Here is an 18,330-nt window from a genome sequence, read left to right on the forward strand (position 1 = left end):
TCTTGACCTGAAGAGCCATTTATGACAAACCCATTGCCAATATAGGGGAACTGGGAAAGAAGACTGAAAGCACTTATTCTAAAATCAGGAATAAGTTCAGGGTGTCCATTTTGACCATTCCTATTCAAATTATACTGGAAAATTTAGGCAGTGCAATTAGGCAAAATAAAGAAATAAAAGGGATACACATAGGAAAGAGAGAAGTCAAACTATCACTATTTATGGATAGCATGATTCTTTACATGGAAGACCCCCCCAAAAAAAATTCCACTAAAAACTCCTGTAACTGATACACAAATCCAACAATGCACCCGCACCATGCCGGGACCTGGAACACCAAGAAACCAAGTGACCCTGCCCCCTTCCTGTTTTGTTTTGTTGAACTCAATATACATGAAAGTATGGACAGCTATTTTGAAGAGAATGAGAGACTCTACAACAGCTATTAGTGACTTCCCTATTGTCTGGTTTTGAAGACCTAAAATGCCTTCCTCATTCTGTTTGGATCAGTTTTATACTATGTTGCTTTGTATGAGCTTTCTGTATGCGAAGACATGGACAACTATTTGGAAGAAAACAAGAGGCATGATAGACAGTGAAGATCTCAGGTCATCTAGCTTTGAAATTTATATCTCTTACATTGCTTTCTTAGTCCTATTTTATTTTGTTTTGTTGTGTTTAATTTTACCCCTTTTTAAAATTTTATTTAAAGAAAGACTAAACAAAACAGAAAATAGGTAGAAATAATACATATGTTCAGAGAAAAAAATAAACAGTAGGAAATCACTTGTTGATGTTTACATATTGTCATTTTACAAATAATTGTTCAAGATACAAAAATGGAACATGTAAAGTGGGAATTCAAACAGCGAGACTGCAAACAGTTCTGTTCAACTGTCCAACAAAAACTTAGTAACATGGTTGTTAATCCTATACACTTATACATGCAGTAATCCATATCTTCATTTATGCTTAAACAAACTAAAGCAGGTTAAAATCATTCTGAACAAAGAATAATAGTATTGCTAGATTTCACATCATGATACTACATGATCAGCACTGGGTACTGTAGTGTCTTTTTTTAAAAATTTAATTTAAAGAAAGACTAAACAAAACAGAAAACAGAAATAATACATAATTTCAAAGAAAAAAAATAAAGAGTAAGAAATCACTAGTTGGTGATTCAAGATTGTCTTCTTACAAATAGTTATTCAAGATACTAAAGTGAATCATATAAAGTAGGGATTCAAACAGTGAGATTGCAACCAGTTCTGTTCAACTATCCAACAAAAACTTAGAAATATGGTTATCAGTCCTATGCACTTCAACATACATGCCTTTATCCATATCATCAATTATGTTGAGACTGAATAAACCCAAGCAGGCTGATATCACTCTGAACAAAGAATAATACTATTGCTGGGTTTCACATTATGACACTCCAGGATCAGCACTGGGTATTTTAGTGTCTCTTTTTCTTCAAAGTGTTGTTCATTTCATCATGTTTCATAAGATCAGTTCTCATAAACTGTTTATAGATTCTACACATGCATGAGTCTTAACATGTATTTCTATCCTTTCTATATTAGAGGGAGAAACAAAACAAAGCAAGATGAAACAAAACATATTCCTATAAACACATGAAATGAAAAAAACATAAGACCATTGTACAAAGAGTTCTACCATGGTTCCTGTGTTGTCTCTTGTTATCGCCAATAGAATTGGCTATATCATTAGACATAGTATAATTGAATATATCAGTAGATAACAGTATTAATAAAAACACAACTTTGTATATAGTATAGAACTTCAAAAACTGGCAGTTATCAAACCAGAGTGTGTATTGTAGAGTCTTGTCATCTTCAGTGTAGTTTCCTATACTCTCAGACTTGATACTATCAATCATATCAGTTTTGAATAAAATCTTCTCTGCCTCATTTGTGTTATCCTCTTTTTTTGCCATCAGTTGTCTGCTTATATTCTTCATTCTGTTTTCTGCTCCATTCATTGAGGCCTCTCTGCCACTGTTCCTGGAATCCTGGTACTTTTCTCTCTCTCTAGAATGTCCTGCAGTATTCTCTGTAGAGTTGGATTGGTGATTACAAATTTCCCAAGTTTCTCTTTGTCTTGAAGCATCTTGTTTCTCCATTAATTTCTAGAGACAGTTTATCAGGTTATATCAATCTTGGACAGAGGTTATTTTCTTTCAAGGCTTGGAATATTTCGCTCCAGACTCTTCTTGACTTGATGGTTTGTGTCGAGAAGTCTGCTGTGATTCTGATGAACATTCCTTTATAGGTGATCTGTTTCTTGTCTTTAACAGCTTTTAATATTCTGTTCTTATATTGAATATCTGGGATCTTGATTATTATATGCCTGGGTGTAGCTTTATTTTGGTTGTAGGTGGCTGGAGTTCTGTATGCCTCATATATCAGAATATCATTTCCTTTTCCTATGTTTGGGAAGTTTTCTTTAATTTTTTCTGTAAATAACCTTTGTAGTTCCTTTGTTTGTATCCTTGCTTCTTCATTCACATTCTTTATTCTCAAGTTATAGATCCTCTTGTCTCTTCTAGCCTTTGTATTGTTACTGTTTGTTTCCTTGTTATTTTTAAAAAGTTTTCCCTTTCATAATCCCACATTGCAAAATTGTCCTCCAATTTGGGTAATCTATCCTTAGTTTCTTTCAAGCAGCTTTGCCATCTTTCTATAGAATTTTTAATTTCCTGGTAATCTCTTTGAGTCTGCTTCATGTATTCTATATTTTCTATAGTCTTCATCAAATGGTTCTCTCCTTTGAATTCCTCCCTTCTTCCATCTGTGTCTGCTTGAGGGGTGCTTAGTATCTCTTTTATTAATCTTCTTATATCTTGATTTACTTGGCTAAATATTTCACTTTTGAACTCATCTATGAGTTCCCGAATATATCTCTTTATGTCCACTGGCGCTGTGTCTGATATTTCATGTTTGCTGTTCTCATTCTCCTTTGTATTTACCTGTCCTGGGTCAATGTTCTTAGTGTTTGGACCTGGGGACTTTTTATTGTTGCTTCCTCTTCCCATCTTTTTTGGTTCTTCCAGGAGGCCCCAGTTTCTTTCTTTGTTGGTTACTATTCTTCTAAAGTGTGCTGACTAGATGACCCTTCCCACTACTGTGTGCCAGTGAGTTGCAGACAGGGACAGCATATGCTGGCCCCTTCTCTCTGGATCAGTCTAGCTGCTGTGGCCTGCACTGTATTACTTTGTGCCGCCTGCGCTCCCGATCAGTCAAACTTCTGAGGCTTCACTGGATTAGTGTGATTAGTGTGTACCATCGCTGTAAGGACTTGATTTTGGATAACCTATTGGGTCTCAGCCAGGTCGCATGACCCAGGCCTAGCTCACTCCACTAGTCCCGTTCGGGAAGGAAAAAACTGACTGAAGTCACTGCTGCCCCTTGTACTTGCCAGTCCTGTCCCGACCCAGAATGTCATCTGCCAGAGCCCCCTTTCTATGGAATGGCTCCATTTCTGTCACTCACCACAGGTTGATGTAGACACTCTGCCAATTCAGCTCTCCATTCAGCTCACCAGCCTCTGAACTCAATGTAACTGTGCCTCCAGTGAGTCTAAGCGGCAGGACCTCGGACTGCTCAGCAAGTCGTGGCGGGACCTCTGATTGCTTGGGAAGTCACCCGCTGCACAGGAACTGAACCTTTAGCTGTTCCAATAATAGCACCAGGACTGTATGTTTGGTTGGTTCTTCTCACCTTCATTTCTTCTTGGGACAAGAGAATTCATCTCCTTCTCTTTGAGGCTCCCCACTTTGTTGAATTCTAAGTTGACTGTCTCAGGGAGCCTCTGTAGCCAGTTATTATCTATCTGCCATCTTTCATCCTCCTATCTATACTCAATTTTACCCTCTATAAAATAAAAATAAAAATAAAACAAATCCAATAAGATAGCAGGCTACAAGATCAGCACACAAATATCAGTTGTGTTCTTGTACACTGGTAATGAACTGACTGAGAAAGAAATTAGGAGAACTACATCATTGACCATAGGGTCAAGAGAAAAAAAAAATCACATAACTGGGAACAAACTTAACCAAGAAAGTGAAGGACCTTGATAATGAGAAATTCAGTATACCAAGTAAGGAGCTCAAGTAGGACATCAGCAAATGGAAAGATATTCCTGGTCCCTGGATAGGCAGAGCCAGTGTTGTTCAAATGGCCATCAACAATACTGACAGCTCAAAATTTAAACTCTAGCACAGGAGCACCCCAGGGCCACTAAGGGTGGGAGGTGTTGCTGTATTCACGATGACTCAAAAGTCATTAACCATAGGGTCAGAAAGAATCTTTAGTCTGATGTGATTCAGGAATTGTTTCTGGATCTTCTTTTTGTGGCAGCTTTTTACAAATGGGCCAGCTTCTCTCTGTATTTCCTGTCCATGTTAGGATGGTGTCAAGGAGAATATGAATAAGGTTGACCCAGATAATGTCACTGTTTGTATTAGAAGGAAATATTTCCTTTAAGCCAATCAACTGATTGGTTGCCTCGGATCAACTAAGCACCTCAGAGCCAATCAGTGAGCAGGAAGGTCAGTCACAAGAATCAAATCGACCATCTGTGATTGGAGAAAAGCCTGTACCATGACTATGAGAGGGACCAGTTTTATGATTGACTTGATTAGGACACTGGTGGCTTCAAAATACTTACTAAAATCAAATGTTAATGAAGCAATATCAGTCTCAGGGTCTGCAATTGAAAAAGTTCTGGAACCAGGCATTAGGAGTGAAGAAATTTGACCCTTCCATGATTGCGAAGCTGAACCAGTCTTTCCTTTCAGTTCCTGTTGGGAGCCGCGTCTGTGATAGCTCGCCTTGCGCGGCGGACTTGCGGCCTGTGGTAAAGAGCAAAGCCTGAGGTAGATTACCCCTCCCATCGAATATGTTAGTTTCCTGCTTACCGCGTAAACAACCCGCTCAACAATATAGTCTGCCTGGCAACTGATGATGTTAGCCAATCAGCTTGCCTTGCTTACTTTAACATGATTGGACACTGTACCCGTATATATACCGGTGCCACCCCTGGGCGGAAGAAGAAGCCAGGTAGAAGCCCAGAAGTAAAAGCCCAAAAGGAGCCGCGGAGAGCGGACCGGTAGAGGCTTTGGGGCAGACTGAAGCACAAAAGGAGCCGCAGGGAGCGGACCAGAGGAGGCTTCAGCTGGGAGAACCCAGGGCAGGCTGTACGGAGAAGGAAAATAAAAAGAAAAGGTTGTCCACTACCAGACTTTGTCGTGTGTCCTTCCTGCCGGCCGGGAGCGGACATCGACATTTGGAGGCCCACACGGGGACTGATCACCCCCGAGACGTGGAAGTGGACAACGCTCCAGTACAGAGCTGCGAGACAGGTGAGTTGGGGATAAGCCTGGGCTCTGGGTGGCGCGCACCTACAGGGCTTTTAGACTCCCCTCAGGCTCACGCGTAAGTGGCGGATTCCTTGGGCCTCACGCGGTGAGTAACATATTAAAAGATGGGAAACATGTTAGGTAGCAACACTAAGAGCGAGGGTGGTTGTGGAGAAAGCTCTCAAGAGCTTACAAAAGTACGCAGGGTATCTGAGCAGGCCCAGTCAGGGAGCTCCCGAGAGGGGTCCGTCAAGGGGAACAAGGATGCTAAGGAGGAGGACGGGGCTCTAGCCTCGGAGTCGTCTGACTCCGAGGACGAGGGAAAGTTGAATGGCAAGGAGGCCAAAGAGACCAGCTGTCAGGAGCCTAAATCGCTCAATAAGGAGTCGCAGGGTTCTTTTCCAGCGTTGCCCCGCGAATTGCGCTCTGCTCAACCTGGTCTGCGGAGGAGTAGAGAGCTCCTGAGCGCTCCCCGGTGCGAGAGGGAGGCGAAGCCTTCCGCCCCACCTTGGGGGCCGTTTCCGGAGGCGATTCCTCGACACGAGGCGGCCGCCTGGGAGCTCTCTCCCCTTTCGCCAGAACAGGAAGTGATGCACGGGCCCCCATTTTCCGCCCAATCACGGCCGCTGTCTTATGCTCCGCCGCCGGCGGGTCGGTATTTTTACAGGCGGCTTTGGCAGGGGGGACGCTTGTCTCATGAGGTACATCCACCTGGGATAGATAGTGGCCCCTACGGGATATTTCCTGTACAAGTAGCTATGGGCCAGGGACGCAATGTATGGGAGCCTTTTGAGATAAAGCAGATTAGAGAACTTAAAAATGCAGTTACAACCTTTGGGCCGACTGTGCCTTACACCATTGCCATGCTGGAGAACCTGTGTTCTGGGCCCCTCACCCCCGCGGACTGGATTCAGCTGGCAAAGGCGTGTCTGCCCTCGGGCAGTTACCTGGATTGGCGAGCCTGGTACGCAGAGTTCTCTGCAGAGCAGGCTGAGAGAAACGCCAATCGGGGAAACCGGGGGTGGAACAAGGAAATGCTTATGGGAGAAGGTCGGCACGCTGATGACCAGACCCAGTTCCCCGGCGCTGTCTATGAACAAATCAATGCCATAGGGCTCCGCGCCTGGAAACAGGTAAGTGGTGCCGGAACTACCTCCTTGTGTCTTTCAAAAATAATTCAGGGTACCACAGAGCCATTTGTTGACTTTGTGGCCCGAATGCAAGATGCTGCCGATAAGATATTTCCTGATCCGGGAGTGGCTCAACCGCTGGTAAGACAGCTGATTTTTGAGCAATGTACAAAGGAGTGCAAGGCAGCGATAGCTCCTCATAAGAACAAGGACCTCAACGCCTGGATTAGGATATGCAGAGAGATAGGGGGGCCGCTCTCCAACTCGGGAGTGGCTGCTCTCCTGGCCTCGGCTGTACAGCAGAGGGGACCTCAAGGGTTAGAAGGGGAATGTAAGGCTAAAGGGTGTTTTGCCTGCGGGGAGCCAGGACACATTAAACGTCATTGCCCAAACAATACAGATGCTAGGCCTCGCCCTAGGAATGAAGAACCATATGTTTGTGGGCGATGCAAAAAGGGATCACACAAAGCTGAGGAGTGTAGGTCGGTCTTTGATGTTCAGGGCAACCGTATTTGTGGACAAGATGCTAGAGAGCCAAAAAACGGCCAGAGGGGGCCCCCTTCACAGGCGGGCCCCCGCCCCAGAGACAGGACAGCTCAGGGTGGCAGCCTTCAACAAGGGCCACCCCTGGGTCAGCAGGTGTGGACCTCAGTGTCGCCTCAGGACTTATATTAGTGCCTGATATGGGTGTTCAAGTGGTTGAAACCACCTTTAAGGGACCGTTACCCGAAAATTCCGTGGGTCTGGTGATCGGGAGATCCTCCACGGCCCTTCGGGGTCTCACAGTAGTCCCAGGGGTCATAGACTCAGACTACACAGGACATATTAAAATTATGGTTCAATCTCTTGTGGGTACTATGGTAATCAATAAAGGAGACAAGATAGCGCAGCTCTTGCTGCTCCCCAGTCTCCACAAGAGATTTCCCTCAAAGCAGAAAATTAGAGAAAGTCAAGGTTTCGGTTCCTCAGGGGAAGTCTTTGAGGGACTCCATATGACACTTGGTAAAAGGCCCATGCTCTCACTTAAGGTCAATGGCAAGAATATAACAGGGCTCCTAGACACAGGAGCTGACCGTTCCATTATCTCCAGAAAGGATTGGCCTTCCAACTGGCCCACCAACACTGCAGATAACACGCTGCAGGGCCTGGGGATGGTGTCAGCTCCTCAGGTTAGTGCTTCAACCCTGCTCTGGTGCGATGAGGAGGGTCATCAGGGCCATTTCCAACCGTTTGTGTTGCAGTTGCCAGTGTCTCTATGGGGAAGGGACATCCTCACTCAGATGGATGTCACGCTTACGTCAAACTGCTCCCCCCAGGCTAAGGATATACTCAGGAACCAGGGATATACCCCCGGCAAAGGCTTGGGCAATGCCCTGCAGGGTCGGACATCCCCAATACCAGTAGAAAACAAAAAAGGTAGGCAAGGATTGGGTTTTTCTTAGGGGCCGCTGAAGAAGCTCTCCTACCCACTTCGATCAAAATCACCTGGAAATCAAATGATCCGGTTTGGGTACCTCAGTGGCCCCTGCCTAAGGAGAAGCTATTAGCCTTGTCAGAAATAGTCAGTACACAACTTAGATTAGGACATATTAAGCCGTCAACCTCCCCATGGAACACCCCCATTTTTATAATTAAGAAAAAGTCTGGCAAGTGGAGGCTGCTCCATGATCTAAGGGCGGTCAACGCGCAGATGCAGCCCCTGGGGGCGGTCCAGAGGGGGCTGCCAGCTCTCTCAGCCATCCCTCAGTCCTGGCCAGTTTATGTTATAGACCTTAGAGACTGTTTCTTCTCAATTCCCCTGCACCCAGAGGACACTCATAGGTTCGCCTTTACTTTGCCCACCATTAACCAAGAAAGCCCTGATCTCAGATACGAGTGGGTAACGTTGCCCCAAGGTATGGCCAACAGTCCCACTATGTGTCAGATTTACCTTGATTCCCTACTGGCCCCCCTACGAAAATCCTTTCCCAAGATAAGATGTATGCATTACATGGACGACCTTTTGCTCAGCGGCAGGGACCCAGACATGCTAAATAATATGCTCGGCCAGTTGGTCGAGGCCCTGAGACAAGCTAATCTGCATGTTGCCCCCGACAAGATTCAGGGAGGAGAAATGGTGACCTACTTAGGCGCGAGAATCTCCCCTATGCTAGTCTCTCCGCAGAATGTCACCATTAGGATGGATGGCGTTAGGACCCTAAATGACATGCAAAAGCTATTGGGAGACATTAATTGGATTAGGCCATATTTACATATACCAAATTCAGATCTCAAACCCCTGTTCGACCTTCTGAAGGGAGACCCAGATATAGCCTCCCACAGGAGGCTCACTCCTGAGGCAAGAGCTGCCTTACAGAGAGTGGAAAAAGCCTTAGGTGGGGCTACCTTACACAGAATTGAACCAGGGCGACCCTTTGATGTCTGTTTGCTACAGACTAGTCTACAGCCTACAGCGGTGATTTGGCAGAAAGGACCACTACTGTGGATACACCCTAAGGTCTCACCTGCAAAAGTCATAGAGCATTACCCGGAGGCAGTCGCTTCATTGGCCCTTGAAGCGCATGATAGAGCTGTCCAACATTTTGGCTCAGGACCACAAGCCATCCGAGTACCCTATACCGCCAGCCAGATCAAGACCCTGGCTGCCTGCATAGATACCTGGGCCATTCTGAGATGTGTTTTCCATGGGGATATAAACAATCAATACCCTAAAGACCCTATCTTGTCATTTGTCGCTCAGCACCCTATAATTTTTCCAAAGGTTACTGCCTCTGAGCCATTAGTCCCAGCAACTACAATATACACAGATGGCTCCAAGACGGGGATAGGCGCCTATGTGATCCTAGGCAAGCCCCCGGTTACCATACAATTTAAACCAGATCAGCCTCAGGTGGTAGAACTGCAGATCGTTAAAATGATTCTTGAACGGTTCTCAGAAGCCATTAACATTGTCTCCGATTCTAGGTATGTGGTCAATGCTATGCAAGTGCTTGAGACTGCCAGTTTAATTAGATCCACTTCCACAGTGGCTGGACTGTTCCTGTCTATCCAGACATTGCTTCAGAACAGACACCATAAGGTCTTCACCACCCACATAAGAGCACATACATCCCTGCCAGGGCCCATGGCACAGGGGAATGCGGCTGCTGATACTGCCACTCGCCCGTTATGGATTTTTACCTTACTAACACCAATCGAGCGAGCCCGTGCCTTCCATGATAAGTTTCATGTCAATGCCAGGACACTAGCAAACCATTTCCATGTTTCTAGAGCAGATGCACGAGATATCGTGGGACTATGTGACTCCTGTGCCACATACAAACCTGCCATACCGATGGGAGTAAACCCTCGAGGTTTGATCCCTGGTGATGTTTGGCAGATGGACATCACACATATACAGGAGTTTGGGACTCTTAAATATGTTCATGTTTCCACAGACACCTGTTCTCACGTCATATTCGCAACAGCAGAAACAGGTGAAAAAGTGTCTAATGTGATCAATCATTGCCTGGCGGCTTGGGCCGCATGGGGCAAACCAAAAATATTAAAAACTGATAATGGACCAGCCTATATAGGCAAAGCCTTCAATGAGTTCTGCAAAATGATGGAGGTTCAATTAAAACATGGTATCCCATACAATCCCCAAGGTCAAGGAATCATTGAGAGGGCTCATAGAAGCCTCAAAGAAATTTTACAAAAACAAAAAGGGGGAGTAGGCCAAGGCCTGGCCCCAAAGGCACGATTATCCATGGCACTATTCACACACAATTTTTTAAATTTAAATAATGATAATCGCTCCCCAGCTGTGGAGCACTGCAACCCTTCCCCCAACCATAAAGGGTGGGTGAAGTGGAAAGATGTCCTGACAGGACAATGGATGGGCCCGGATCCAGTGGTCAGCTGGAACCGAGGCGCGGTTTGTGTTTTCCCACAGGAACCGGGACGAGAACCACTGTGGATACCGGAGAGACTGACACGGGCAACAAAGCCCTCGACTGAAGATCAGACCTGCCCTACTGGAGATCCATCACAGACCAACCAATAAGATGAATAGAAATAGCGGTAGCCCGAAATGGACAAGAAGATCCTCAGGCATATGCATGGCTTGCTCAATTGGCCCACGACCGAGTCTAGATATGGCGGGCATCCCTCATTCTCCTCCATAAGGTGACAATACACAGCAGGGTAGGTGAGTCAATGACGGGTAAGAGCGTGCCTCCCCAGCACGACTCGACCTAAGCCAGGCCCTACCCCATCCTGCACGTAAGCCGCTGGACTGTTAGATGCTGCCCAGGTCTAAATTTCTCTCCGAGGGGATTTCTTTACGGAGAGGAAATGAGTGCAAGCTTGTGTGCATCCAGGTTCCGTCCAGTTTGTGCCTGGCCCTAGAAAAAGGACGAGGGCCTCAGGGCCTTGGCAGACCATGGCATGGCCAACCAGCGTCTAAGCCAAGGACCTACGGTGGACCTACACATAGGGCATAAGCCTCTGCACCCAGTCCAGGAAGGGCTACGATGCGCACATTCATAAAAAATAAAATAGGGGGAGATGTTGGGAGCCGCGTCTGTGATAGCTCGCCTTGCGCGGCGGACGTGCGGCCTGTGGTAAAGAGCAAAGCCTGAGGTAGATTACCCCTCCCATCGAATATGTTAGTTTCCTGCTTACCGCGTAAACAACCCGCTCAACAATATAGTCTGCCTGGCAACTGATGATGTTAGCCAATCAGCTTGCCTTGCTTACTTTAACATGATTGGACACTGTACCCGTATATATACCGGTGCCACCCCTGGGCGGAAGAAGAAGCCAGGTAGAAGCCCAGAAGTAAAAGCCCAAAAGGAGCCGCGGAGAGCGGACCGGTAGAGGCTTTGGGGCAGACTGAAGCACAAAAGGAGCCGCGGGGAGCGGACCAGAGGAGGCTTCAGCTGGGAGAACCCAGGGCAGGCTGTACGGAGAAGGAAAATAAAAAGAAAAGGTTGTCCACTACCAGACTTTGTCGTGTGTCCTTCCTGCCGGCCGGGAGCGGACATCGACAAGTTCCCTATACCACTGGCACTGAATTGCTGTTGGATTCATATAGAGACACCACAGAATGAGTGGAAATCATACCAGTGGGGTTGGCCCTTCTTGTGGCCTTTGTTGGGCTGAAATGTGTTTCTCTAAAATTTATCTGTTAAAATCCTAACCCTAGGTATTTCACAATATAACCATATTTGGATGGAGACCTTTAAAGTGGTAATCATAGTTAGCTCTGATCCAGTCTGACTGGTGTCATTAAAAGAAGAGATTAAGACACCCAGAAGGAATGCCACATAAAGATGCAAGGAAAGATACCTTGAACTAACCCATGCTGATACCTTGAGCTCAGATTTCTAGCATCCAGAATAATAAGAGAAAAACACTGTTGTCTCAGCTACCAGGTGTGCTGTACTTGGTTACAGCAGCACTGGCCAAGGAACATTGCCTCCCAGTGTGAACTTGCCCTGGTCCAGCTTTTCTGTCCGCTCAGCTGCCTGGGCTGTGAACTTGTGCCTGGCATGCCCAGCCAATGGGCTTTCCCAACAGGAAGCCAGGTGAGTTGATGGGCCAGGTGTTCAGTGTTGGGAGCCGCAGCCCCGAGCCCGGTCGCCTCACTTGGCGGACGTGAGGCCTGTAGTAAAGAGTAAAGCCTGAGGTAGATTACCCCTCCCATCGAGCACGTTAGTTTCCTGCTTACCGCGTAAGCAACCCGCTCAACAATATAGTCTGCCTGGCAACTGATGATGTTAGCCAATCAGCTTGCCTTGCTTACTTTAACATGATTGGACACTGTATCCGTATATATACTGATGCCACCCCTGGGGGGGAAGAAGAAGCCCGGAAGTAGAAGCCCAGAAGGAGCCGCGGGGAGCGGACCAAAGGAGGCTTCGGCTGGGAGCGATCCCAGGGCAGGCTGTACGGAGAAGGAAAATAAAAGAAAAGGTTGTCCACTGCCAGACTTTGTCGTGTGTCCTTCCTGCAGGCCAGGAGCGACATCGACATTTGGTGGCCCGCACGGGGACTGATCACCCCCGAGACGTGACAGCGGACAACGCTCCAGTACAGAGCTGCGAGACAGGTGAGTTGGGGATAAGCCTGGGCTTTGGGTGGCGCGCACCTACAGGGCTTTTAGACTCCCCTCAGGCTCACGCGTAAGTGGCGGATTCCTTGGGCCTCACGCGGTGAGTAACATATTAAAAAATGCGAAACATGCTAGGTAGTAACATTAAGAGCGAGGGTGGTTGTGGAGAAAGCTCTCAAGAGCTTACAAAAGTACGCAGGGTATTTGAGCAGGCCCAGTCAGGGAGCTCCCGAGAGGGGCCCGTCAAGGGGAACAAAGATGCTAAGGAGAAGGACGGGGCTCTAGCCTCAGAGTCGTCTGACTCCGAGGACGAGGGAAAGTTGAATGGCAAGGAGGCCAAAGAGACCAGCTGTCAGGAGCCTAAGTCGCTCGATAAGGAGTCGCAGGGTTCTTTCCCAGCGTTGCGCCGTGAATTGCGCTCCGCTCAACTTGGTCTGCGGAGGAGTAGAGAGCTCCTGAGCGCTCCCCGGTGCAAGAGGGAGGCGAAGCCTTCCGCCCCACCTTGGGGGTTGTTCCCGGAAGCGATCCCTCGCCGCGAGGCGGCCGCCCGGGAGCTCCCTTCCCCTTCGCCAGAACAGGAAGTGATGCACGGGCCCCCATTTTCCGTCCAATCATGGCCGCCGTCTTATGCTCCGCCGCCGGCGGGTCGGTATTTTTACAGGCGGCTTTGGCAGGGGGGACGTTTGTCTCATGAGGTACATCCACCACCTGGGATAGATAGTGGCCCCTACGGGATATTTCCTGTACAAGTAGCTATGGGCCAGGGACGTAATGCATGGGAGCCTTTTGAGATAAAGCAGATTAGAGAACTTAAAAATGCAGTTACAACCTTTGGGCCGACTGCGCCTTACACCATTGCCATGCTGGAGAACCTGTGTTCTGGGCCCCTCACCCCCGCGGACTGGATTCAGCTGGCAAAGGCGTGTCTGCCCTCGGGTAGTTACCTGGATTGGCGAGCCTGGTACGCAGAGTTCTCTGCAGAGCAGGCTGAGAGAAACGCCAGTCGGGGAAACCGGGGGTGGAACAAGGAAATGCTTATGGGAGAAGGTCGGCACACTGATGATCAGACTCAGTTCCCCAGCGCTGTCTATGAACAAATCAACGCCATAGGGCTCCACGCCTGGAAGCAGGTAAGTGGTGCCGGAACAGCCTCCTTGTGTCTTTCAAAAATAATTCAGGGTACCACAGAGCCATTTGTTGACTTTGTGGCCCGAATGCAAGATGCTGCCGATAAGATATTTTCTGATCCGGGAGTGGCTCGACCGCTGGTAAGGCAGCTGATTTTTGAGCAATGTACAAAGGAGTGCAAGGCAGCGATAGCTCCTCATAAGAACAAGGACCTCAACGCCTGGATTAGGATATGCAGAGAGATAGGGGGGCCGCTCTCCAACTCGGGAGTGGCTGCTCTCCTGGCCTCGGCTGTACAGCAGAGGGGACCTCGCGGGTTAGAAGGGGAATGTAAGGCTAAAGGGTGTTTTGCCTGCGGGGAGCCAGGACACATTAAATGTCATTGCCCAAACAATGCAGATGCTAGGCCTCGCCCTAGGAATGAAGAACCATATGTTTGTGGGCGATGCAAGAGGGGATCACACAAAGCTGAGGAGTGTAGGTCGGTCTTTGATGCTCAGGGCAACCGTATTTGTGGACGAGATGTTAGAGGGCCAAAAAACGGCCAGAGGGGGCCCCCTTCACAGGCGGGCCCCCGCCCCAGAGACAGGACAGCTCAGGATGGCAGCCTTCAACAAGGGCCACCCCTGGGTCAGCAGGTGTGGACCTCAGTGTCGCCTCCAGACTTATATTAGTGCCTGATATGGGTGTTCAAGTGGTTGAAACCACCTTTAAGGGACCGTTACCCGAAAATTCCGTGGGTCTGGTGATCGGGAGATCCTCCACGGCCCTTCGGGGTCTCATAGTAGTCCCGGGGGTCATAGACTCAGACTACACAGGACACATTAAAATTATGGTTCAATCTCTTGTGGGTACTATGGTAATCAATAAAGGAGACAAGATAGCGCAGCTCTTGCTGCTCCCCAGTCTCCACAAGAGATTCCCCTCAAAGCAGAAAATTAGAGAAAGTCAAGGTTTCGGTTCCTCAGGGGAAGTCTTCGAGGGACTCCATATAATACTTGATAAAAGGCCCATGCTCTCACTTAAGGTCAACGGCAAGAGTATAACAGGGCTCCTAGACACAGGAGCTGACCGTTCCATTATCTCTAGAAAGGATTGGCCCTCCAACTGGCCCACCAACACTGCAGATAACACGCTGCAGGGCCTGGGGATGGTGTCAGCTCCTCAGGTTAGTGCTTCAACCCTGCTCTGGTGCGATGAGGAGGGTCATCAGGGCCATTTCCAACCGTTTGTGTTGCAGTTGCCAGTGTCTCTATGGGGAAGGGACATCCTCACTCAGATGGATGTCACGCTTACGTCAAACTGCTCCCCCCAGGCTAAGGATATACTCAGGAACCAGGGATATACCCCCGGCAAAGGCTTGGGCAATGCCCTACAGTGTCGGACATCCCCAATACCAGTAGAGAACAAAAAAGGTAGGCAAGGGCTGGGTTTTTCTTAGGGGCCGCTGAAGAAGCTCTCCTACCCACTTCGATCAAAATCACCTGGAGGTCAAATGATCCGGTTTGGGTACCTCAGTGGCCCCTGCCTAAGGAGAAGCTATTAGCCTTGTCAGAAATAGTCAGTACACAACTTAGATTAGGACACATTAAGCCGTCAACCTCCCCATGGAACACCCCCATTTTTATAATTAAGAAAAAGTCTGGCAAGTGGAGGCTGCTCCATGATCTAAGGGCGGTCAACGCGCAGATGCAGTCCCTGGGGGCGGTCCAGAGGGGGCTGCCAGCTCTCTCAGCCATCCCTCAGTCCTGGCCAGTTTATGTTATAGATCTTAGAGACTGTTTCTTCTCAATCCCCCTGCATCCAGAGGACACTCATAGGTTCGCCTTTACTTTACCCACCATTAACCAAGAAAGCCCTGATCTCAGATACGAGTGGATAACGCTGCCCCAAGGTATGGCCAACAGTCCCACTATGTGTCAGATTTACCTTGATTCCCTACTGGCCCCCCTACGGAAATCCTTTCCCAAGATAAGATGTGTGCATTACATGGACGACCTTTTGCTCAGCGGCAGGGACCCAGACATGCTAAATAATATGCTCGGCCAGTTGGTCGAGGCCCTGAGACAAGCTAATCTGCATGTTGCCCCCGACAAGATTCAGGGAGGAGAAATGGTGACCTACTTAGGCGCAAAAATCTCCCCTATGCTAGTCTCTCCACAGAAGGTCACCATTAGGACGGATGGCGTTAGGACCCTAAATGACATGCAAAAGCTATTGGGAGACATTAATTGGATTAGGCCATATTTACATATACCAAATTCAGATCTCAAACCCCTGTTCGACCTTCTGAAGGGAGACCCAGATATAGCCTCCCACAGGAGGCTCACTCCTGAGGCAAGAGCTGCCTTACAGAGAGTGGAGGAAGCCTTAGGTGGGGCTACCTTACACAGAATTGAACCAGGGCGACCCTTTGATGTCTGTTTGCTACAGACTAGTCTACAGCCCACAGCGGTGATTTGGCAGAAAGGACCATTACTGTGGATACACCCTAAGGTCTCACCTGCAAAAGTCATAGAGCATTACCCGGAGGCAGTCGCTTCATTGGCCCTTGAAGCGCATGATAGAGCTGTCCAACATTTTGGCTCAGGACCACAAGCCATCCGAGTACCCTATACCGCCAGCCAGATCAAGACCCTGGCTGCCTGCATAGATACATGGGCCATTCTGAGATGTGTTTTCCATGGGGATATAAACAATCAATACCCTAAAGACCCTATCTTGTCATTTGTCACTCAGCACCCTATAATTTTTCCAAAGGTTACTGCCTCTGAGCCATTAGTCCCAGCAACTACAATATACACAGATGGCTCCAAGACGGGGATAGGCGCCTATGTGATCCTAGGCAAGCCCCCGGTTACCATACAATTTGAACCTGATCAGCCTCAGGTGGTAAAACTGCAGATCGTTAAAATGATTCTTGAACGGTTCTCAGAAGCCATTAATATTGTCTCCGATTCTAGGTATGTGGTCAATGCTATGCAAGTGCTTGAGACTGCCGGTTTAATTAGATCCACTTCCACAGTGGCTGGGCTGTTCCTGTCTATCCAGACATTGCTTCAGAACAGACACCATAAGGTCTTCACCACCCACATAAGAGCACATACATCCCTGCCGGGGCCCATGGCACAGGGGAATGCGGCTGCTGATACTGCCACTCGCCCGTTATGGATTTTTACCTTACTAACACCAATCGAGCGAGCCCGTGCCTTCCATGATAAGTTTCATGTCAATGCCAGGACACTAGCAAACCATTTCCATGTTTCCAGAGCAGATGCACGAGATATCGTGCGACTATGTGACTCCTGTGCCACATACAAACCTGCCATACCGATGGGAGTAAACCCTCGAGGTTTGATCCCTGGTGATGTTTGGCAGATGGACATCACACATATACAGGAGTTTGGGACTCTTAAATATGTTCATGTTTCCACAGACACCTGTTCTCACGTCATATTCGCAACAGCAGAAACAGGTGAAAAAGTGTCTAATGTGATCAATCATTGCCTGGCGGCTTGGGCCGCATGGGGCAAACCAAAAATATTAAAAACTGATAATGGACCAGCCTATATAGGCAAAGCCTTCAATGAGTTCTGCAAAATGATGGAGGTTCAATTAAAACATGGTATCCCATACAATCCCCAAGGTCAAGGAATCATTGAGAGGGCTCATAGAAGCCTCAAAGAAATTTTACAAAAACAAAAAGGGGGAGTAGGCCAAGGCCTGGCCCCAAAGGCACGATTATCCATGGCACTATTCACACACAATTTTTTGAATTTAAATAATGATAATTGCTCCCCAGCCGTGGAGCACTGCAACCCTTCCCCCAACCATAAAGGGTGGGTGAAGTGGAAAGATGTCCTGACAGGACAATGGATGGGCCCGGATCCAGTGGTCAGCTGGAACCGAGGCGCGGTTTGTGTTTTCCCACAGGAATCGGGACGAGAACCATTGTGGGTACCGGAGAGACTGACACGGGCGACAAAGCCCTCGACTGAAGATCAGACCTGCCCTACTGGAGATCCATCACAGACCAACCAACAAGATGAATAAAAATAGCGGTAGCCCGAAATGGACAAGAAGATCCTCAGGCATATGCATGGCTCGCTCGCCTAGCCTACGACCGAGTCTAGGGACGGTGAGCTTCCCACACTCCTCTAAAAAAAAATTATGACATAGCTGGGTAGGAGAGTCAATGACGGGTAAGAGCGTACTCCCCCGGTGCGACTCAACCTAAGCCAGGCCCTACCCCATCCTGCACGTAAGCCGCTGGACTGTTAGATGCTGCCCAGGTCTAAATTTCTCTCCGAGGGGATTTCTTTACGGAGAGAAAATGAGTGCAAGCTTGTGTGCATCCAGGTTCCGTCCAGTTTGTGCCTGGCCCTAGAAAAAGGACGAGGGCCTCAGGGCCTTGGCAGACCATGGGACGGCCGACCAGGGTCTAAGCCAAGGACCTACGGTGGGCCTACGCATAGGGCATAAGCCTCTGCACCCAGTCCAGAAAGGGCTACGATGCGCACATTCATAAAAAATAAAAAAGGGGGAGATGTTGGGAGCCGCAGCCCCGAGCCCGGTCGCCTCACTTG

The sequence above is a fragment of the Cavia porcellus genome, unplaced genomic scaffold (assembly GCF_034190915.1).
Source record: "Cavia porcellus strain 051 isolate PalLab524CR breed Dunkin Hartley unplaced genomic scaffold, mCavPor4.1 scaffold_19, whole genome shotgun sequence".
NCBI lineage: Eukaryota > Metazoa > Chordata > Mammalia > Rodentia > Caviidae > Cavia > Cavia porcellus.